General features: G+C 37.0%; 1 protein-coding gene across 16 annotated transcripts in view; it reads left to right on the top strand.

Moving 5' to 3' along the window:
- The window catches only part of CADPS2 (calcium dependent secretion activator 2), a 540,953-nt gene that overhangs the window by 281,978 nt on the left and 243,509 nt on the right, over positions 1 to 15,466 (top strand). The window lies entirely within an intron of this gene.

The following is a 15,466-nucleotide window of genomic DNA, read 5'->3' as shown; positions in this document are numbered from 1 at the left end:
AAGCACCCAAAAGTATATGGTTCATCAATGATACTGCAATAGTACTTTATGGTAGCTGTGCTTTTGATGAGCGTAGTATAATGTATAAACTTGTCGAATCACTGTGTTTGTACACCTAAAACTAATGTCACATTATGTGTCAGCTCTGCCTAAATTAAAAACAAAATTAAGATGATTTTGTCCCCAAAACTTTAAAGGCAAGGCTTACTTAACATAGTCGTATAAAAATCCAAATTGCTTCCAGGACATCTATTTGTGGACAACGGAGTTTCCATTGAGCCTTCCAGAATTAATTTTTGTACTCCTTGGTAACTTTTTAACTTGCTGAATGGTGTTCTTTAGTACAAAATGAATATTTGAAGTTTCCACCCAAGTAACTTTTTAGTTTTAGGAGTGTTTCTATCAAAGTATTCTAACCGTTGTTAGAAAAAGAGCCTAGTTAGTGTCTGTTCAAGCGCTGAGTTCATGGTCTTGATAGCACATCATCGGTATCCACAGAAGGATGCTCGTTTTTCCCCCATGAGGATAGAGACTCCCACAAAGCAGAGAAGCTATTTTCCTTTCCAGGGGAGCCAGAACGTCTTCTGATTTGATTAAATATTTTAAGATAGCAAAAGACTAACAGTCAGATTATCTCTTAGATATACATTTTTAGAGTAGTTATATTTTTGAAATTAAGGTTTCATTTTATGTATTTCTCTCACTTTTTCTATTTGACTATCTGCTTGTATTTAACATTTCTCAACATGGAGATGTTCATACCCAATAATTCAAAGTGACAGTCACGTTTGTTTTACAAATACAAATACTATAAGGAAATAGCAGCTGGTGGTTAATTTCATATACATTTTAAATATTAAGATAAATTGGAATTGCTGAAATGATTACTCCATTACATTGAACTATTATCTTTCAAGCAGCTTGTAATGTCTTAATGTAGCAAGTAAAAATTAGCTTATATATTTGCCTTTTTCGTTGTTTCTTCTGTTTGCTTTATGAAGCATCAAAGGAGATCTGTCTCAAGAGTGATCAGAATATACACAATTTTTATTTGTTTTTGAAACTTGACAAGAGAAATAAGCAATTGAGTGGTATGTTAACTCGTCTGTCGTCTTGGGAGGTAAAGAAATAGTTGTCTTAGGAGCTCTAATTAACTGATCAGTCTAATATTCTTTTTCTTGACTCTCTTGTTTTTCTGGCGTATATCCTCTTCACTTTTTCTCATTTGTGTGGCTTTGATTGAATTGAATTCTGTAAGTTTTTCGTTAATGCTAAAACTTTCAGCAGCCACATTAATTATTAATGCCAAAGTTAGCATATTTAATTGGATATATAACTGGTTAGAACTCATAGACTTAACAGTTTTTTTTTAATGTTTATTCATTTTTGAGAGAGAGAAAGAAAGAGTGTGAGCGGGGAAGGGGCAGAAAGCAAGAGGGAGACAGAATCCTTAGCAGCTCCAGGCTCTGAGCTGTCAGCACAGAGCCTGACAGGGGCTCAAACCCACAGACCATGAGATCGTGACCTGAGCTGAAGTCAGCCACTTAACCAACTGAGCCACCCAGGTGCCCTTAGAGCTAATAGACTTTAAACATTTGTCTAATTGCCTGCTTTATACCCAGTCATCATAGAACTTTGATTTCAACATACACAGTAATAAGTTAGGAGTAGACTACAGATGTTTTAAATAACTATCCTAATTTTTCAAAAATAAATATACAGTTAAATTCATAAAAAATGTTTTAGGCCTTTCCTTCACTCAAACCGTCAAAATTTATATTTGGATTAAAAAAAAGTTTCCAGCATTATGTGAATTTGATTCATCTACATATGAATCAAGCATTAGAGAAGCTGCTAGCAAAATCATAATACGTATTTTTCTTCACTTTGAAAGCGAAATTTAATATCCAGTTTTATTGAAATTGCCAGCACTGGATGCCTGCTGCTGTGGCCGGCAAATTAATATCATATACTGCAAAATGGAACGGAGACTCATTTGCATTTCATATGCCTAATTGAACTCACCCTATACTGTGGACTTTAATTTTTGTAGTTTTAGCAAGCACTGTAGCTTCTCTGAAACTAAAATTCGCAGAAAAGGTCTCGTCCTCCTTTAGTCATTTCATATAGCCATCCCTTCCAGGACTCTGCTGTCCTGTCTCAGGATCCGTGCCAGTGACAAGCTGGACCACGGACAGGTGGAAGGCCATGGATGATTCATAGATGGTGCAAATTTTTTCTAACTGTTTTTTCTAACTCCAGTTAATTATGTCTGCTCATTAATCACATGTCGTGAAGAGTTAGAGAAGACTTACCATTCAGAGTCTGACTTTGAAGGAAAAGCACCTTTGATAACATGCATCAGTTGTTAGTGACTCTGCCTCAGACCTTCTCTAGGGAGTTGGCTGAAATCTTCTCTGAAGAGGTAAAGGAAAGCATATTCTTACCTACTCACATTCAAGTGGGTGAACAGGTTTAAATAGGCATCCTCCATGGTGGGTCCATGTGGGTGATTATGTAAGCAGAAGTTGGTGTTTCAGTTTTCCCATAGTAATAAAGGTCTGCCTCTTCCCCAGACAGAATATTAGAAACCATATACACTGTACTTGTCTCTTATTTCTAAGAAGTATGGTGTTATTTCCTCATGGTTTTAATTTTCTTTTCTCTACCAACTAATACTGATCATGTTGAACATTTTTTTTCATGCTTGTCTTCCACACATCTTCTTGGTATATACATTCATCTTCTTGACCCATACATCTTCTTTGATGAATCTGTTCAAATAGCTTCCCCAATTTTTAATTGGGCTGTTTATTGTTCTTGAGTTTGGAAAGACATTATATAATAAGTTGTTTATACCTCCTTTATCAGATATATTGGTAAATATTCTCCCAGTCTTTAGTTTGTATTCTGCTCATGGTGTGTTTAAAAGAGCAGGAGTTTTTAATTTTGATGAATGAAATTCAGTTTGTGAATTTGTTTTTATGGCTTATGCTTTTGGTACTATATCTGAGAAATCTTTGCCTAGCCCAAGGTCAGAATTCTCCTCTGAAAGTTTTTTAGTTTTAGATTTTTATGCTTAGATCTTTGATCCATTCCAAGTTAATTTTTATATCTACAGCGATGTATAGGTCAAAGTTCACTTTTTTGTTATATGAATATCTGGTTCTAGTACCATTTGTTTATTAGAGAGTGCGTGTGCAAGGGGGGAGAGGGGCAGAGAGAGAGAGCATCTCACGCAGGCTCCACGCTCAGTGTGGAGTTCGATACGAGGCTTGATTCCATGACTGGGATCATGACCTAAGCTGAAATCAGGAGTCAAACGCTCAACTGACCGAGCCACCCAGGTGCCCCTTTAGCACCATTTATTGAAAAGACTTTCTTCACTGGTTTTCCTTAGCACTTTTGTTGAAAATCAATTGTATATGTATCTGTGGGTCTATTTGTGGACTCTCTAGTCTGTTCCATTGGTCTGTTTTCCTGTCTTAATGCCACTAGTGTACTGCTCTGATTACTTTAGCTTTCTCATAAGTGTGTCATAGCAAGTACTGATAGTTCTTCAACTTTGTTCTTTTTGTTTTTGATTTCCCCAGTTTTGTCTGTTGTAATATAGTTCTTTGCCCTATGAATTTTAAAATCAAGTTGTAGCTTTCTATAAGAAGACACTCAGTGTTATTTTGACTATGATTTCATTGAATCTGTAGGTCAATTTTGGAATTGATCAATAGTATTGGGTCTTTCGACCCACGGATACGGTGATATATCTCTTTCTTTAGGTCTTGCATCATTCCTCATAGCAAGGTCTTAGAGTTTTCAGTGTACAGGTCTTGCATTTCTTTTGTCTGATCTGTCACTTGACTATTTCATATTTTTGATGCTATTCTAAATGGCATTGTTTAATTTTTTAAACTAGGTATTACTAGTATATTGAAATACAGATGACTTTTCTATACTGATCTTCTATCCTGCAGTGTTACTCAACTCACTGGTTGCAGTAACATTTCGTAGATTGTTTCTCCATAGACAATATTGTCTAAAAATACAGTTTTTCCTTTCCAATCTAGATAGTTTTTATTTTTGTTGCCTTATTGTACTTACTAGAACCTACAATACAGTGTTAAATACAAGTGGTGAAAACGGACTTCCTTGTCTTCTCAGTTTTAGGGGGTAAGCATCTAGTCTTTAAACATTAAGTATAATATTAGCTGTACTTTTTTTTTTTTTGGTAGATCCCCTTCATCAGATTGATAAAGTTCCTTCTAATATTTATTTGGGCTCTGATCTTTATTATTTCTTTTATTTACCTTGGGTTTAATTTATACTTTTTCTATTTATTAAAAGCTGAAGGCATTGATATGAGAAAAATCTTTTTTCTAAAATAGACATTTAGTGCTATAAATACACATTCCCTAATTATTGTGTTCATAGCATCCCACAAATTCTTACTTTTTTTCATTTTCGTTCTTTTGAAAATACTAGGTTTTATTTTGATTTCTTCCTTTGACCATAGGTTATTAAGCATGTGCTATTTAGTTTCCATATAAGAGTTTTTCAGAGTTTTGTTGTTGATTTCGAATTGAAGTCTATTAATTAGAGAATATACTTCTAGAACTTTGATCCTTTTAAAATTTACTAAGGCTTAGTGTATCACGCACAACCTGGTGGATTTCCATGTGCATTTGTAAAGACTGTGTATTCTTCTATTGTCTAATAGGGTGTTTCATAGAAGTCAGATAGGTCAGGTTACTCAGATCTTTCATATACTTACTGATTTTCTGTTTACTTTTTTTTAAAACAATTTCTGACAGATACTAATCTCTATTATTCTGGATCTGTCATTTTCTGTTTCTTCTATCTTGAAGACCTGTTCAAAAATATTAAGGATCTGTATATATTTTTAAATTAACTGACTGCTTTGGCATTATGAAATGACCTTCCTTAGCCCTCATAATATACTTCGCTTTAAAATTTCCTTTATCTTAGGGGTGCCTGGGTGGCTAAGTCAGTTAAGTATCTGATTCTTGATCTCAGCTCAGGGTTATGAGTTCAAGCCCTACATTGGTCTCCATACTAGGCATGAAGCCTACTACTACTATTACTACTACTAATAATAAATAAAATCTACTTTATCTTAGCCATCCCAAGTTTTTTAAAACCAGTGTTAGCATATCACGTCTTTTTCCATCCTTTAATCTACTTCTTTACATTTAAAATATGTTTATTTAAGGCTCAGTGGAGCATGTGACTCTTGATCTTGGGATTGTGAGCTCGAGCCCCACATCAGGTGTAGAGATTACTTAAAAAAATAAAATATATTTAAGCAATGTATAACTGGGTCTTTTTTTTTTTAGTCAATCTGGTAGTCTTTTAATCAGAGTATTTAAACTATATTTTATTACAATTTTTGATATGGTTAAGTTTAAATCTGTCATTTAGGTATTCTTTGTGTCTCATGTCCTTTATTCCCTTTTTTCTCTTTAGACTAACCAATTTTTTTTAATATTTATTCATTTTTGAGAGAGCATGAGTGGGGCAGAGGGGGGGACAGAGGATCCGAAGGCAGGCTCTGAGCTGACAGCAGCAAGCCCGATGTAGGGCTCGAACTCCTGAACCGTGAGATCATGACCTGAACCAAAGTCGGATGCTCAACTGACTGAGCCACCCATGCGCCCCAACTAATTGTATATTCAGTGGTTCCATTTTTTATCAATAACTGTTATTCTAGGTGTTGCTTTAAATCATCACAGCCTAACTTCAAGTGATATTATAGCACTGAGTATAGTGTAAGAACCTTACAATAGTGTATCTCCATTTCCTGTTGAAGGTGAGGCCAAGGACATACTGTCATTTCACCGACATCTAACAGTATCTAACCTATAATACATGTGCAGCTAATGTTGGGAAGATGAATGAACAAATGAATCTCTTGAACTTGGCCTGGTTCTGTTTTATTTCTCATATGCAAAATTATAGCAGACAGTAGAATGACTCCCTTTGAATGCCTGAGCTTCAAGTTATAAACAACAATTGCAGAATAATGTAAGGTTTGGATCCGATAAGAAGAGTGAGGTTCTAGTAGAGTCAGGCTCTCTCCTTATAATACATGGAATAAGCAAGTTGGAAGAGCCTCAGATCCATTGCTGACCTCTTCTTGTAGTTGCTGCATTAAGAAAAGAAGTTCCTATGCATCTTGCTGCTATCCATAACCACTTAGGAATATTCATCATCATGGTCTTTAGCGCTGATGCCAAAAAGCTAAGTACTTTTGTTCCCTACTAGTTATTATCTGCAGTGTTTGAATCAAAAATAAATTCTTTAGGTAAAAGGTGCATGATTCAAATTGGTTCTTGAGCACCAGAAACTGAAAATTTAAAACCTGCTTCCAGAAGACCTGGATTCTGGTATTGGCTTTGTCATTGTAGCCATGGGGACAAGTGGACAGATCACTCAACTTCTCATTCTCTGCCCTAATCTTTATCTTCCACATACCTCCATCTTACCATATACTGAATGTGAATCAAATATATTTTAAGGATGCAGCTGAAGTTATCCAGGTTTAGACAGTCTGTAATTTCCTCCTTCCCATCCTACTATTGTATATTCTGGATTAAGAAATAAAATTGACTTGGCTCTAAAAATCCTTACAGTATTTAATAACCACAGCAAGAACAAAGCTACATTAGTTATTATAACGTTTGTGAAATAATTAAGGGAATAATTTGTTGGATTAAGGAGGGGGAGGTAACATTGAAAGTGTCCATTGTTATCCTGAAGAAATTTTCTTAGGTATCCATTTAACTTCAGTGTCAAATTATTTACATAACCAGAGTAATGCCTATCCTTTAAGGGTGATGTGAGAATTAATTTAAATTTCACAAAGCACTTTGAGGCATTCAGTTGAAAGGTTCTTTATAAATGCCAGGCATTATTACAACCAGCCTAGTAAAAAGAAACAGGATAAAGCTACTCATGCCGTGTCCTCTGACAGGAACTGTATTGGTTAGGGAAGTATAAAGGTTACCGCTATTCATAATTTATGGTTGAGGGGAATAGATCAAGAATAGTAATGACGTTTTTCTGTCCAGTTAAATCTTAAAAAACACAGATATAACAGTGATGGAATATATTGCTCTTCCAAGGAGAAGTATGAAATCGATACCTTACAAGCAATAAAAATGATATAGGAAGATGAATAAAGGCCAGTATCTTTAATCACATCATAAAAATACAGTGACAGCCTTGACTGTCCCTCCTTCAAAATCTTCAAGAAAGACTTTGCAATGGAAGAAATGATTCTTGATCATGTGGGTGTATAGAATTTGAAATTTGCTAGAAATACATGCAGATGGTCTTCATTGTAGTAACCAAAATAATCAGCCTCATTGTTAAGCACTTAAAAATGTATATGATAAGTCAAAATTTTAACACACAAAAACTTTTCCAAAGATTTCATACAAGCAGGATGCTTCAGGTATGTGAGAGATAATCACACACAAAAACCTCTCGTTAAAGTAATGAGATGAAGCTACTGATTGAAGTCTGTGTGTAAAAATATCTTTGAATCACACTTGGCAGAAGAAATTTAAAAGGTAAATTTAGTGTTCTTTTAATCTCAGCATTTAGTGTTTTTATGATCAAATCTCAGCCTTTATTGTCTGTATTAGTTTCAATTGGGACTTTAACAAATTATTAAAAACACAAATTTATTGTGGAGGCCAGAAGTCCAAAATGAGTCTCAGTGAGCTAAAATCAAGATGTTGGAAGAGTTGCGTTTCTTTCCAGAGGATCTAAGGGAGAAGGCAATTTATTTTTACTTTTTCAGTTTCTAGAGACTGCCTGTATTCTTGGCTCATGGCCCCTTCCATACCAAAGCCATCAATGGCTAATTTGAATTTGAATGTTTCTCACATGACATGGTTCCAACACCCACTTTTCTGCTTTCCTCTTCCATATCGAAGAACTCTTTTTTTAAAGTTTGTTTATTTTCAGAGCGAGCAAGTGAGCTAGTGGGGGAGGGGCAGAGAGAGGGAGACAGAGAATCCCAAGCAGGCTCTGTGCTGTCAGCACAAAGCCAGACCCAGGGCTCCAACCCACAAACCGTGAGATCTTGACCTGAGCCGAGACCAAGAGTTGGACGCTTAACCAGCTGAGCCACTGAAACACCCCTCAGAACTCTTGTAGTTGTGTGAGGCCCGCCTGGATAACCTGGGTTATCTTCTGATTTTAAGGTTGGCCAGTTAGCAATCTGCAATTCCATCTGCTACTTCAGTTCCCTTTTGCCTTAGAAGAGAGCATATTCACAGATTCTGGGGATTAGGTTGTAGGCGTCCTTGGGAAACTTACTCTACCTACCACAGTCCAGGAATGGAAAAGGAGAGTTAACTTAATTTTTTGCAGACTGGCAAGTAAACGGCATACAGATTCTGACATTGACTATGGTCATTTTCTGTTACCACGTTTGGCAGTACTTTAGTTGGCAAGCCTTTTTCTCTTTTCACCTCAGTGAAGTATCCATTTTAGGCTTGTATTTTCGTTTTGGGTTTCTCTCTGCATGCATCCATCCAGTCAGCCACCCAAAATGCTTGGTGTAAGTATCTACCCCAGATTTGAAGCTAGGGGACCATGGTGAGGAAGAGTTTAATTGAAGATACTGACTTAAATTAACCTGTAAGGTGCTGATGAGCTACTTTACCACACCACAGCTTCTGCCTTCAGGGAGCAGAGTCTGCTGAATGCCTTCGAAGAAATTCTTCACATAATGGTTCATTATTAAGTCGGGATTTCAGAAAAGATTGAAGAATTTTGACACCTTGGTTTTTCTTTTCCGTACCCTTTTCCCAGCTCCCATATGCAAATAACAAAGTTTTTCATCTCTGTCTTTTAACAATTAATGTCAGGGGAAAGTATTTAATCAAGATGATAATATTTCTTGTACTGTTTTATTTATTGATTGATTTTTCGAAAAAGGCCTTATTTGAAAAGCACTATATAAAAGGAAGCAGTTGTGTAGTTCCGTCAGGTCAGGTGCACATTTGGTAAGGGGTCGGGAGTTGGATCAGTTCCATATTGTAAATTCCAGGATTCTTTCCAACTTTAAAAATAAAGGGAACTGGATTTAGCCCACGGACAATAAGGTTGACAGAAGACTTAATGGTAATCTTTCAGTATACAAAAGAGCATTGTGTTAGTGAGAATGAGCAGGTGTTCTTTGTTTCAGCTAAGTAGGACAGGAAGCAGGGATATTAAATGGAAGGAAAAATAATTTAGACAAAGCAACCTCATGTGTATTAAAACACAGGAAAGTGTTACTAAGAAGGATGTAGATTTCTCTCAGAAAAATCTTTCGATTTATCTTCTCCGTGCACTGAAAATACAGAGGCCCCCGATACTGGAGAAAATATATACTAGTTATTAACATGTGCTAAATAAAAATTGATTGAAATGAACTAAATTCAGTTATTCTTTCTCTCAAGGTTATAGCTCTCAGGAAGGTACTTGAGAGGTTCACAAGGAATAGTCATTGTGAATCTTCACTAATGTATAAAATCTCTGTCATTTGAAGGAGAAAGATAGAAAAATGTCAACTGAACCCAAAAATCAAGGTTTCTTATCAAGACAACTCTACATATCTGAGGAGATGTTCCCTTGCGCATGTCCTTAAAACAGCTGTGTCTCAAAGACATCTGATTGTCCACATAAAGGATTTTTTAGGTGGGGGGCATGCAAAGGGAAAGAGAAGAGAAAGAATCCCAAGCAGTCGCCATGCCCAGCATGAGGTGGACACAGGGCCAATCCTACAATGGTGATATCATGACCTGAGCCAAAATCAAGAGTCAGATGTTCAACCGACTGAGCCACCGAAGCTCCCCTCAGAAAAAGGATGTTTAATCACAATTGAAACATGATTCCAGCTAATAGCATTTTCACTGCCACCTTACTGTCTTTTAAAGGTGTATTTCCAAGGCCAGATCATCTCTTAGTTGAATGTTAGGATACCTCACCACACATTGAGTTACATGACTGCATCTGGGATGTGTACAGATGGGTAGAGGGGTATTAATTCTTTACTCCAGGATATACAAATTTGGTTGTCATTCCCTGGCTTAAAAGTATCTTCTAAATGCATGTTATGGGATAACCTTATAAACTCCTTAGCAAAACATCTCCTTTACAGACTATCCCTAGTCTTCCTTTCTGGTCTCATCTGTCAGCACAAGCTTCCCGTTTCCTTACCGTCTTCATGCTTTCTGGCTTTATTCCCCCCGCCTTGGCCAACAGTGCTTTTCTAGCCGAAGTGATCTTGCCTGACTTGCCCTGACATCACTTAGGAGTCAGGTGAGGTCTTTTCCTATTCCTCAAATAGATTTTTGTTCTTGAAACTATTGCAGTCTGGCCTCACATAACTTGCTGAGATCTTGAGTAATTTGTCTGTTAAACCAAGCAATACCCTTTCTGTTTTTCCTGTGCTTAACCTCTCAATTGTCATTTGACACTGACAGCTATTTCCTACTCCCTAAAACACTGTCCAGCTTAAATGCAGTGTATCACCTTCTGGTTTTTCTGCTTACTTGGCCCCTGGTCTCAATTCTATAGTTGTCTTCCTAATTCTCAAAATGTCTTCACAGAATTCTCCCTTACCTTTTGTTTTTTGTTTTTTTAAACAGTATTATTGACTATATTCCCTAAGCTGTACTTTTTATCTTTGTGACTTATTTTATAATTGGAAGTTTGTACCTCTTAATCTCCTTCAGTTATTTTGCTCATACCATCTACCTCCCCTCAGCAACCACCAATTTTCTGTATTTTAGAGTCTGCTTTTTTTTTTGTTTCTCCATTTTTTAGTTTCCACATATAAGTGAAATCATATGGCATTTGTTCTAACTTACTTCACTTAATACCTTTTAAGTCCGTCCATTTTGTTTCAAATGGGAACATCCTTTTTTATGGCTGCATAATATTCCATGCTTGTATTCTGTCTTCATCTATCAGTGGACACTTGAGTTGCTTGTTACTGTAAATAATGCAGCAAGAGATAATAGGGGTATGTGTATCTTCTTGAATTCGTGTTTTTGTTTTGGCTTAGTTCCAACAGCCTCATGTCTTTGTCTTAGTTTCTTCGCTATGTCTTGCCTTGTAATTCTTAATGTGTTCTTTTAGACTCCCAAATGGAAGTAATTCATTCCTCTATGCAGTCTGTCCTGATCCCTTCCAGAATTGCTGGTTGCACCCATCTTTGAGCTAGAATTGTACCAAGTATGTATCTCTATTTTACTTTAAGACTAAAATGCAATTATTGTGGTCATATACTCTTTTTTCTTCCTCTCTGCTAACAGATACTTATAGGAAAGCAGTGAATTGTTTATCTGGCCCCAGGGCCTATCTATCCCTCTCTAGTTCTTCTAGATTTTTTCCCTTAGCTTTTACATTTTTAAGACCTTGTTGAAATTGTTTAGAAGGCTTTAAGTGGATAGGTCACAGAGTTCAACTAATGTGGTATGTGCATAAATGTACATGACTTCGCTTTAACTAAGGTATTTTAATTAGGAAAGCAATGTAGAGATGTCAGCTTGTACAAATATGTTAGAACAGAGATCCTATGAACTCCTATTACTCTAAACATTATGTGTATGTGTATATTTACACTTCATTCTTAAGTTTTTTCTTCCTGTATATTAAATTTGAAAGAATTTTAAACAAAGTGTAAAAAAAATTGTGTTTTTCATTTACACCTCAACAAACATGGCAAGTAACTTTGACATTTTATTATGAAGAAGATACATTGGCTTTATATTTAAGGTAAGGAATCATAAAATGTGTGTGCCATGCTAAGTGACAAGACATTTCAAGTGTTGGTGACAAAAATAAACTAGAAGAAGCAGGAATGTGTATAGAAAGGTTCAGAGAAATGGATGGCAAAGAATAGTTTGCTTAATAGAAGAAGCTAACTATTTTGTACATAGCTATAGTTTAATTTGGATGTGAACCTGGAATATAGCAGAATCCTTAATAAATCTTTATATCTGTTAAATATTTTAATTGTGCCAAATCCTTTTTTTAATAATTTAAGTTTATTTTTTAATTTTTTTTAATGTTTATTTTTGAGAGGGAGGGAGGTGGAAGAGCAGAGAAAGAGGGAGACACAGAATCCAAAGCAGGCTCCAGGCTCTGAGCTGTCAGCACAGAGCCTGATGTGGGGCTCGAACTTGTGAACTGTGAGATCATGATTTGAGCTGAAGTCAGGTGCTTAACCGACTGAGCCACCTAGGCACCCCAAGTTTGTTTATTTTTGAGAGAGGTCTGAGATGGGGAGGGGCAGGGAGGGAGAGAATTCAAAGCAGGCTCCAAGGTGTCAGCCCAGAGCCTGACCTGGGGCTCAAGCCCAGGAAACCATGAGAACATGACCTGAGCCAAAGTCAGATGCTTAACCGTGAGGCACCCAGGTGCTCCTGTACCGGGTCATTTTCAAGTAGAACTGCTTATCTTAAGAATTGTAAGTGCTTACCTGTGAAAGAAGATACATGAAGCAGAACTTTGTTAATGTTTTACTTAGGATTCTATGAAATGCTGTGACAAACATTTCACTTGTTCCAAACAGTAACACCTGTAGAACACTTTACTGTGGGCGTTACCGATAGATGGGGTAGATGTCCTCCACCTGGTGATTCAGGGCTCTGGTTTCTCTCATTTTATGGCTCTCATTTCCTAGAGCAGTGGCATCTCTGGATTTGGCTAGCAGATGAGTAAAGAGGGATGTATCTTAATTTTTCCCCAAAGTGACACTGACCACTTCTCTTCATATTCCATTAGCTAGAACTTTCATATGTCCCTACTTCGATGTAAGAGGAGCTCAAAAACATAGCCTCTGGCTGACTAGCTGCATCCGGCAGCAGCTCTATGCTAGTAAAAGCACAAATCCTGGTAAACAGATGATCAGCTGTAGTTCGCCCCTATAGCCAAAGAGAATGATTGTGTTACCCTTCCTCCTACATACAGAACACATTCACTTCAACTCAAGGGCATCACCCCAAAGTCTCATCCGGTCTAGCTTCTCCATCAGTCCCAGCTGTGGCTCTTTGCAGCCTGGTGACCTGTGAATTCAAGTTCATGTGTAACTACCTCCACCTCCCCTCCCCACCTTGCCCTAGCACAAATCCAGTCTATAGCGGTGGAACAGGAACAAGAGAACTACAAGTGTGCCATCTGAAAAAAGGTAAAGTAGAAAATGCATAGTAATATCTGTCCGTTGACAGTACTGAGATCCTGTCCTGGCAGGCACTGTGAAGATACCCTGTCCTGGCAGTGTTTAGGATCTCTTGACTAGACCCTTGTTATGCATCTGAAAAAGAACTCCTTTGTCCTTTACTCTCCTTGGCCCTTGGAGCTCTACACATTGGGAGCTGCCTCTTGTCTGTTAACATCCTTGGCAACATCACGTAGAGGAGTGTGACCACTTCATGCTTGTGCAGTTTGGGAACCTGGAAACGATTTTACAGCCATTGTTAAGACTAAGTTCAGGGTTTATTCACCAGTACAGTCCCTTTAGAAACAACAGATAGCATAGGTATGGATCTCCATTGGTTACACATGTCAGTGTTTCTTCCTGACAAACAATTTCAGGTATTTCAAAAGGAGGAAACATAACACAAGGAATTGGCTTCAAATGTGATAGAACAGAGCCACCAAAGAAATGACAGTGAGTAAACCTAGAGACTGACAAAATGAGAAACCTTTGCACATCTTAGAGATAGAAGGGCAATAGGAGAAAGTGATATCATCAGATATTATCCGATATTATATCATCAGATCTTAGCTCCAATAACAAGAAACTGTAAACTCCGTGAGGGATCTGAGTCATCCATATTCTTTTACCTTTTCGTGTCCCCATATAATGAGCCCTCAAATGTTTACTTAAGTAGTAAATCCTTCCACTGATATCACTTAGAAATACTAGGAATCTAAAATGTGGCAAAAATGATGGTGTTCCACAGTGAGATGATCCTTAATTTGTGGATCAGATGCAGTTAGTTGTTTTGGGACCTCATTTGATAACTGTCATCAGCATTTAGAGAATGAGAAACTGTCAAAAGTTTTCATTTAAATAATCTCTTCCTGTTTAAGGCTTATGGAGTTTGGAACAACATCAGTTTTTGTGTAAACATAGAAGGAAGAATTAAAAAGGAATAAAGTATGTATATGTAGTTGGCTCATGCCAAAATAAATTGAGGGGGGGATGTGGGGAGAAAGAGAAAAAGGTTTCCAGAATTGCTAGGGAAATGGAAGCTATAGCTTCAGAGGTTAGATCTACAACTCTTAGTCTTTGTTTCATTTTTGGAATCATCCTCTAAGTTAGTAATAACATTATTTTGTCTACTGGTTTGAGCCAAAAATCATCACTTTTTTTAAAACTCATTTAAGAAAGAATCTGTAAAATATTCCATTGGATACTTTAGCAGTCACAGAGGACTAATTCTATAATACAGTTTTTGAAGATATCACAAATGCCATTTTCTCTATTCCTGGATGTGCCTTTATATGCTCAAGTGTATAGATTTGCTGGATTCAACTCAACTGTGGCTTTTAGGATAGGCTTTGAGCAAAGTCTCAAAATAGTAGATACATTTAACAACTTGGGAGTTGAGAATAGTTTAAGAAGCTTTTATGACTGTTGTCTTTCTTAGAAAAAGAGCTTTGCTTGAAAATTTCTGTGTGAATAGTTCCACTTATCCACAGAAATGAAGACTTTTTTTTTCTTTTTTTTTTGGCAGAGCATGCCAAATTTAGTTGCCATGTTTTGCTTTTAAACACATGAGCGTGTTTATAATTCTTTCATTTACATAGAAACTTCAGGTTTGTTTACTTCTCACTTTGGTATAAAATAAGAATGGCTTAAAGTATAATATACTGCATTTCATTTTTTTTAAATTTTAAAGCACGTGTGCAAGCAGGGGAGAGGGATAAAGGGAGACAGAATTTTAAGCAGGCTCCACACTCAGCCAGGAGCCCGACGTGTGGGGCTCCATCCCATGACCCAAAATCAAGAGTCAGACGCTCAAGCCGACTTAGCCACCCAGGCTCACCTACACTACATTTCATGTCTTTATCCTTCAGGATATAGGCTTCCCATTTAAAAATATCAAGGCCTTGATATAAGCTGTGTCTAAATAATCTGACTAACAAGGGGGAAATACATCATTTTACATACAGACATGCCTCAGAGATATTGTGAACTTGGTTCCAGAGTTCTGCAATAAAATGAATATCATAAAGTGAGTCAATTGAATTTTTTGTTTTCTCAGTGCATGTGAAAGTTACATTTATAATATACTGTAGGGGCGCCTGGGTGGCGCAGTCGGTTAAGCGGCCGACTTCAGCCAGGTCACGATCTCGCGGTATGTGAGTTCGAGCCCCGCGTCAGGCTCTGGGCTGATGGCTCGGAGCCTGGAGCCTGTTTCCGATTCTGTGTCTC

The sequence above is a fragment of the Panthera pardus genome, unplaced genomic scaffold, assembly GCF_024362965.1.
Source record: "Panthera pardus isolate Hobbes unplaced genomic scaffold, ASM2436296v1 HiC_scaffold_8, whole genome shotgun sequence".
Taxonomy (NCBI): domain Eukaryota; kingdom Metazoa; phylum Chordata; class Mammalia; order Carnivora; family Felidae; genus Panthera; species Panthera pardus.
The sequence above is the reverse complement of the archived record's forward strand: the minus strand, read 5'-3'. Positions and strand labels throughout refer to the sequence as shown.